Source organism: Mesocricetus auratus, unplaced genomic scaffold (genome assembly GCF_017639785.1).
Source record: "Mesocricetus auratus isolate SY011 unplaced genomic scaffold, BCM_Maur_2.0 Super-Scaffold_100008, whole genome shotgun sequence".
NCBI lineage: Eukaryota > Metazoa > Chordata > Mammalia > Rodentia > Cricetidae > Mesocricetus > Mesocricetus auratus.
In genome coordinates, this window is record NW_024429192.1 from 60,599,165 (window position 1) to 60,607,927 (window position 8,763).

At 49.5% G+C, this 8,763-nt stretch overlaps 1 long non-coding RNA gene across 3 annotated transcripts; it reads left to right on the forward strand.

Moving 5' to 3' along the window:
• The first annotated feature begins 322 nt into the window (after positions 1-322).
• LOC121141972 lies at positions 323-5,795 on the forward strand. Of its 3 annotated transcripts, XR_005878963.1 has the most exons (4): positions 323-378; positions 990-1,126; positions 3,207-3,340; positions 4,676-5,795. It is a non-coding gene; the product is annotated as an uncharacterized LOC121141972 (long non-coding RNA). The 3 variants fall into 3 exon arrangements; XR_005878961.1 differs by having other exon boundaries at positions 3,207-5,795; XR_005878962.1 differs by having other exon boundaries at positions 336-378; positions 994-1,126; positions 3,207-5,795.
• The last annotated feature ends 2,968 nt before the right edge of the window (positions 5,796-8,763 follow it).

Here is an 8,763-nt window from a genome sequence, read left to right on the forward strand (position 1 = left end):
CTGTGGATTTATGTGTATATGTGAGCATGTGTATATGTGTTCTGTGCATATATATATATCTGCGAGTGTGTATATTCATGTGTGCATGTGTATATGTGAGTGTGTGTCTGTGTATGTGTGGGAGAGAGTATGTATTTGTGTGTTTCTTTGGACAGCAGGTACACTAGTGCATTGGTTCTCAACATGTGGGTGGTGACCTCTTTGGGGTTGTCACATATCAGCTACCCAGTGTTGGGGAAGTCTTATGTGAATAAAGCACTGTTTGGCCAATAGGAATCTAGATAGGTGGGACTAGGAGTCCAGGAGAAGTCTGGGAAGGAGAAACACAGGGGAGTCGAGATGTAACCGCCATGGGGTAGGAAGCCCGGCTGTTCTCTGGTAAGAGAAATACTTAGATTAACAATTATGGGGTAATTACTTAAGTCAGAGCTAGCCAGTAAGAAACAAGCAAGGCCAACAGCTTCATAATTAATACAGCCTCCTGTGTGTTTATTTGGGGACTACAAAGCGGCAGAGCCTAGGCAACTGGCAGGGGATATACCAAAGCGGCTAGCAAGAAAAAGCTTCTCTTAACAACCCAGTATATCAAATATTTGCTTTAAGGCTGATAACAGTAGCAAAATTACAATTGTGAAGTAGCAACAAAATAATGTTATGGTTGGGGGTCACCACAACATAAAGGACTGTTTTAAAGTGTCTCAGTGCCAGGGAGGTTGAGAACCACTGTGCTGGTGAAATCCAGCGCAATATGGCTCCATGTATATTTCCTGGGGATGTTCGATATTCCAGGTGCTAAGAGATAGGGAATGCCTACATGGTCAGTCAGTTCCAAGCATGTCCCAACAGAACCCATGGCCAGTAGCAGCAACTGTGGTCGGAGTGTGTGAGGGCCAGAATTTGGAGTCAGAAATCCAGGTGAGGGTGTCCAGTTAAGACACTTCCTTTATATTATTAATTAATTATTATTATTATTGTCATGTTTTTTGGAGACAGGGTTTCTCTGTGGAATGTGACTTGTCAGGGAAGGCAGCTGACACAATGACCCCAGTCCCTAAGTGACTGAAATGGAGCAGAAGAGACAGCCACTGTCACCACATGGTGAGAAAAATGCTTGGATGAGCAGGAGGTAAAGATCCCAAGAGAAGTGTCTCTGTCCATCGCTGAGTGACAAATGCCTTCAAACGCCGTGGTTTAAAATAGTAGTGCTCACTGAGGCATTACTGTGGGTGCAGAGATGGCCCTGGGACAGTCTGCCTCTCTGTGACCAGGACTCCCCGCTGTGTCCCCATGGTGAGAGGCAGAGAGAAGTGTCGTCCTCTGAACTCAGCTCCAGAAGTCACCGGCAGGGCTTCCACTGTTACAATTATGGTGTGAAGGTGGGACCTTTAGGGGGCCCCACTGTGGGTGAGGGGCAAATGGTGGGTGGGATACAGAGACCCACAGACAGAACTTCTGTGGAAAGTTTATTGGGGGAAGGAAGGGAGGAAGGGAAGGGAAGAGAGAAAGAGACAGAGACAGAGAGACACACAGAGAGACAGCTGCCTCCTCAAAGAAATGACAAAAAGAGAAAGTGGGTGGAGTTTGCCTCTTAAAGAGACCTCTGAACCTGCGTATAAAGCCATGGTACTGCTTGCCATGCGCGGAGGCACGGTGCCAGGTTTCCAGTGGGTGGGGCCAGGTCTGCCTGAATTATTACAGCCGTCACCTGTCAGGACATGACAATCCCATTCAGAGCCCACGGAAGGGACACAGACTCCACCTCTGCATCAAGAACATCCTGCAGGCTGGGTCAAGCACAGGGGAGGGGACGATTTGGAATATATAGCCCACTCTGCTAGCAGAAGGAGGTGGGGGCACCCAGAGAGACTTTCTAGGGGTGGGGATGCTTGGCCACATCATGAGGACTGGAAAAATGAGATATGATGGGGGGGGAGGAAGGAAGGGAGATTCTGGAAGGCAGAGCAGCATCTACACAGACCAGGCTGCTGAAGAAGCAAGGGGAGCAGGCACAGGAAGTTTCCCGAGGTGGGGACCGTGAGTGCAGGGGGGGGGGTGCGGCTGCTGGATCCGGAAGCTTAACCTGGAAATGTTCCCGGCCGGCTGGCGGCCAGCACCTCTGAGAACTAAAGGAAATACACTCTTAGATTTTTCACACTTTGGGGGGACCTGGGTTAAAGTCCTCTGTTAAAGTGATCTAAAGGGTCTCTTCCTGCCTGTGGAACCAGAATGGGCTGGACTACGTTCCCCAGGAGGCTCATGTGTTAAGGCAGTGGCTTGGGGGGGGGGGGAATGGTCAGATCCTGAGGACTCAGACCTAAGCCCTTGGTTCTTGGAGATGGAAAAAAGCAGGAGGTAGGGACTAGGTAGGACGAGGACCTTAGAGTTGAGCCCTGGAATGATGTACCTTGTCCTTGGCCCCTTCCTCCTTCCCTGTACATCATAGCCACGGGTAGTTTCGTTCTGCCAAACGCTCTCACTGGCCACAGCAAGCAGAGAAGCTGATGTCTTTGTTAGGGTTCTATTGCTGTGATGAAACACCATGACCAAAAGCAAGTTGGACAGGGAAGGGTTTATCTGGCTTATAGTTTCCTATCACTGCTCATCCCTGAAGAAAGTCAGGACAGGAACTGAAACAGGGCAGGAAGTTGGAGGCAGGAGCTGATGCAGAGGCCATGGATGGATGCTGCTTACTGACTTGATCCCCATGGCTTGCTCAGTCTGCATTCTTATAGAACCCAGGGCAACCAGCCCAGGATGGTATCATGCACAATGGGCCAGCCCCTCCCCCATCAATCACTAATTAAGAAAATGCCCTACAGGCTTTCGGATAACCCAATCTTATGGAGGCATTTTCTTGAGGTTCCCTCCTCTCAGATGGCTCTAGTCTGTGTCAAATTGACATGAAACTATCCAGCACACTGACCGTGGGTTGAAAACTTCAAAACCCTGAGCCAAAATAAATAAATCTTTCATCCCAGGACCAGCGAGATGGCTCCGTAGGTACAAAAAGTGCTTGCTGTGCAAGTCCAGTGCTGAATTTGATCCCTGGAAGCCACATAAAGGTGGAAGAGAGAACCAACTCCACAAAGCTCTCCTCTGACCTCCACACATGAGCGGTGGCACAAACCCTCCCATACATACATGTCACACACGGCACATGCGGCATCTGAGTGGGGTCCAGAACCCAGGCTTCCATGTTCCTACAGGCATTCACCCTCAGGTCTGTCGCTTCCCTGGTGTCTGTGACGAGGCCGCAGCCCATGCTGCAGAAAGACGAGACAGCATATATGGCTCCCATCGGTGTCCCATGTGTTGCTCTGCCTTCTGAGTCCGCTCAAATGTAAGTGCTTGGTCTTGGAGGGACCAACCTGCTAAAACTCACCAGAAGCCAACCTTCCAGCACAGCAGTCAGCAGCAAAACTGTGGTGCCACTTCTGTGGGTGTCTATAATGCCAAGAGGCCTGCCAGCCTCAAATGAGTTCTCAGCCCAAGTGACTCACCCGGACAGTAGCATTGCCAAGCCTTGCCTACACCTGGCACCTGTGTGGTGACTTGTATTCCCAGCCTCATAAAGCGCTCACGAGGTACTCTTACATGATTTTGATTCTGGAAACAGGGGAGGTGTGATCTCCTGCTTATGGGTGGGAACTGAGGTCCAGAGAGCACGGTTCACTTGCTTAAAGTCACACGGATTTGTTGTCAGTACTGGCAAGGTGTCCCAGAGGAGACAGCATCGCTAGGCCAGGCCTGTTTCCACCATATTACCCTTGTCATTGGAGTTGTTAGGGCCAGAGCCTGGGCCCTCGGAGCCCCAGCAAGCTGATAGGCGCTCTGTCCTCAATCTGCCAATTCAAGAGATGCCTAACAGTGAAACACTGAAACTTTTTCAGTGCGGGTCACTCTGTGGAGAGGAACACACAGGAAGGTACAGTAAGTCCAAGTCCAAGTCCATCTCTGAGGTATACACCCGTGGCCTGGGTTTCAATAGAAAATAAGAGGTCTGCATAGCTAAGCAGATCTGGCCAAGGTGTGGTCCCATGTACTGCTGTTTCAGTTCCAATCTTTCCCCAAGATGATCTGAAAAGTTGTCAGAACTGGGTGAGATCTCTTCCCGGAGCATGACTCTCCTGAGGTAATCCCAGCTCCTGGGGATCCATTGTCTCAACAGCCGAATAGACCAAGGGTGGGGCACGTCTCTTCATTCCTACCAGGACAGTTCCATCCTCTCTCTCAGTCCTGAGACCTGGCATGTCACCGAGCGGCCTGATACCACTTTGTGTTGTCTCCCCAGGACACTCAGTTCTAGGGCTGGGTGACTCCAGTGTGAGTCACCTTTGTCCCAGCTAGGGAAGCACACTCACACCTGACCTCCCCAGCCTCCACTGGTCAGGGTAAACTGTGGAATGGGTGCCCCTCCCCTTCTGGGACCCCCCCCCTTTCCATGCTCGCCTTGGTATTTGGACCCTTCTGTGTACTCTGGGTCCTCTTATGTCTGTTTTCTATCTCAAGACACATGTCCCCAGGGTCTCTGGTTCTCTGGGCTCCCAAATAGGTTTGGCCAAAAGCAGGTAGTAGTGCAGAGCAGGAGGGCAGAGTAGAAGCTAGCTTGAGGGAGAAGCATGGCCTGGTGACCTGAGCTCAGACCCTTCCAGAACTGCTCTGATTTCTGTTTCAGTCTTTTGCTGCCATTTCCTACCGCTTCTTCTACGATGATGTTGGTGATGCTGGAGCCTTCCACCTGCTGCCTCAACATTTTGTTCAGCCCCTCTGGCTCCTGCTGGGTCATGGCTGATAATAATGATTTCTGGGGGACAGCACCAAGTCATCTTCTACACCAAGTGTGTCTGATCCCTTGGCACTCCAGTTACAGACAGTTGTGAGCTGCTGCGTGGGTCCTGGGAACTAACCTAGTTCCTCTACAAGAGCAACAAGTGCTCTTCGCTGGGAACCCCGGAATCAGTTCAAGCACCCCAAGACCAAGTTCTCAGAACAAAGGAGATTTATTTGCCCAGAGGGGCAGAGTGCAGAGAATAAGAGACAAAGACAGGAGACAGAGGAAGAGGGAGATGGTGGAGGCTTATTTGTCCCACATGGACAAAGAACTCTGGATAGAGAGGAGAAAGATTGGTCCATAGGCAAATGGCAGTTTATAAAGGTAAAGCAGGAAACCCCATGTTAGGAAGAACAGCCAAAGGGAGGTTTTGATTGATGTATTCCTGTGATGCCTTTTTTGGTTGTCAACTTGACTGCATCTGGAATCAACTAAAACCCCAAAATGATTGAGCACACCTGTGAGGGATTTTTTATTTTCTCTTCACCCCCTTTTCTTCTTTGAGACCAGGTTTCTCTGTGTAGCCCTGGCTTTCCTGGAATTGGCTCTTGTAGATCAGGGTGGCCTCTAACTCAGAGATCAGCCTGCTTCTGCCTCCCAAGTCCTGGGATTAAAGGCATGGGCCACTACCTCCTGGTTTGCTTAATCACTGGAAGGAGAAAGACTCAGTTCTAACCTGGGTATTTGAGGCCCTTTAATCTGGGCCACACTTCATACTGGAAGCCTATGTAAAGGACACGGGAGAAGGAGCATTGCTCTCTTTGCCTGTTGGTTTTCACTGGCAAGGCTTTTCCTTCACTGGCATTAGCGCCTACGTCTTCAGGACTCCAGCAAGTACATCCGGCCTCATGGACTGAACACCTACTGGATTCTTGGACCTTCTGTTGACAGACAGCCATTGTTGGACTAGCTCAGTAGTTTTCAACCTTCCTAATGCTGCAACCCTCCAATATAGTTCTTCATGTTGTGGTGATCCGCTGCCATAAAATTATTTTCATCGCTACTTCATGACTGTAATTTTGCTACTGTCACGAATCGCAATGTAATTATCTGATATGCAGATGGTCTTAGGTTGTTGGATCCCCAAAGTCATGACTTAGAGGTTGAGAACCGCTGGACAAGTTGGGTCAGAGCCTGAAAGTCATTCTAATAAATCTCCTTTACAGCTATGAGGTGGGGGAGGGGAGGGAGAGAATTCATTCTATGAATTGTTACTCTCGAGAACCCTGACTGATACAGGTCCCAAGCTGCCCTCCAGTCCGACACCGATGACCAAACTCCCTGCTGGCCCTGTGCGCCCCAACTCCTGTCACCACATTGGCCGTCTACCAAGCACTCTGTACTGTCCTCTGCACCTTTGTTCATGCTGTCCCCTTTGCCTAGGCCTCTGCTGTTGCTGCCATCCCCCCTCCTGCCTCCTGAGAGACGCTCTTGTGTATCATTGGGGTTGCCCTGCCTGGACCCTTCTGTGCCCTGGTGTGGCTAGCCCCACACAGGAATTCAGTAAATATTTATTGACTGCAGTGGAAAGTATTTCTTGGAATCGGTTGGCCCCCAGTTCCTTGGAGATGTGGCCTGCCACAGAGTTTCTTCCTGTTTGAACAATCAACCGGGGTTAGGGGCTCTGCTCCCTGCGCCGGGGCTGAGCAGTCTGCTGCATTCTCAGTCATTCTGGCTAATGTTTAACTCCAGCGTCTTTGTTTTCTGCAAAGCAGATAACAGGGCAATGTAGCCGGGAATGCAAAAGAGTGAGGCCCACAAGAGAACAAATAGCCACTCCATTTTGACTTTAACATGAGAAATCGATCATTTCCGAGCTGGTGAGAGGACTTAGCAGTTAACAGCACTTGCTGCTCTTGCAGAGGACCTGGGTTCAGTTTTTGGCTCAGAACTGCCTGTAACTTGAGTTTCAGTGGATCTGATGCTTTCCAGCTTCTGCAGGTACTAAGTATGCGTGTGATATAACTACACACATATAGGGAAAACACATATATACCTAAAAATAATTAAACATGAAAAAGCTGATTCTTTGCTCAGAGCTTTTTTGGTAGAAAAATGGAAATGAATATACAAACTATAGGATGCTATAACTGGGCAAAGACCATGAGGGAGACTTCAATCACAGATCTTACATGTGGGCTCCCAAAAAAAAAAAAAACTCAGGACATATGGCCAACTGTGGTGCCTATTAGCATACCAAAGTGAGTGCTGGCCCCAGGCTTGCTCAGTACCTGTGGCTCCTCTCTGCTCTTCTCACCCATCCCACCCTAAACATCTCCAGCCCAGAGACTTGGCTTCTCCTCCCCCGGCTTCCCTGCCCCAGCTTCCCTGCCCCAGCTTCCCTGCCATCCGGCCACAGCCTCTCTTGCTTCTCTCTTTGTGCTTTCTCTCTGTGCCCTGTCTGCTCTCCTCTCTCTCTCTCCCCCTCCTTCCCTCCCTCGATCCCTCTCTCTCTCCCCCTTTCCTTCTCTCCATCCCTCTCCCTCTCTCCCCCTTCCCTCCCTTTCTTTCTCTCCCTCCCTCTGTTTCTCTGTTTCTCCTCTCCTCTTCCTCAGCCTCCTCCCCACCCCTGACCCCTCTCATGTCATGGCCCATTCCAGTCTGCTGGCCTTGTTCAATGTCCAACTTTCTCTCCCTGCTCTGGGCCCTTCCAGATGCCTCTGGCTGCGCGCTCCCTCATGCCTACAATAAAAACCTTCTCCCCAACCACACCTTGGAGCGGTGTGTCCTCATCCCATTTCCTACAGTCATAGCCTGGTAATACGCTGGCCTCCAGAAAGACATCCATCACCTTCACAACCAAAACTGCAGTGTAGGTGGCTTTCTGTCAGATCCTGGAGCTTGTGTGCATCAACTTCAAATTCAAGGCTGTCTCTCCAGACCCCTCCTCTCTCTTCAGCCTCCGCCATCTTGGTATGAGCTCTCCTTCCAGGCAGACATCCTCTTTACAGCTGTTAAACAGTTTGATGTGAGGTTCACTCACTCCTGGCTCTTTGCAGACAGGGGAGGGGAGTGACTAGGGCTGTGTTGTGGTTTAAATGAGAATGGTCCCCATAGGCTCATATATTTAGTCACTAGAGTGTGGAACTCTTTGGGAAGGATTAGGAGGCATGGACTTGGAGTGGGTGTGGACTTGTTGGAGTAGGTGTGTCACTGGCTCTGAGGTTTCAAAAGCCCACACCAGGCCCATTCTCCTTCTCCCTCTGCCTGCTGTCTGTGGGTCAGGATGTAAAGCTCTCAGCTACTGCTCCAGAGGCATGTCTGTCTGCTTCCCACCATGATAATCATAGATTAAACCTCTAAAACTCTAAGCAAACCTCTGATTTGCCTTGGTCATGGAATAAAACTATAATGTAAAGTAGCATAACAGTGAAATAACGGAGTAACAGAAATGTCATTCTCATCTGACATCTACTCTGCCCCTCCTGTAATAGCCACCATATCTCCAGGAAGCCTATCCTGATGTTCCCGGGCCATACATGTGTATCTCAAATACTCACCTGCTCCTTTGTGGACACTGAACTCTCCAGACATGAAGTTATTTGTGTATATTCATGTGTTTATTTAGCTTCTTACACAGACTCTAAACTGTGATAAAAAAGACCCATTCTATGCCTCTGTGTACCCCTGAGACTACCCACAAGAATAATGGCTGCCAGAAGTTTTTACCATTGACTCTTCCAGCCTATACTTGCGGTCAACACAGTCCTGTTGCTGGGGTTTCTTTCCCATCTGGTTCCGCCACTGCTTTAGCCCCAAATAACCACACAGAGATGAATATTAATTTTTAAACTGATGGCCAATGGATAGGGATTCTTATTGGCTAGCTCAGTCTTAATTACTAGTCCATTTCTATGAATCTATGTATTTCCACATGGTCTTGGCTTACCAGAGTAGGGTCCAGACCTGTTACTCCTTCCTCTGCTACATGA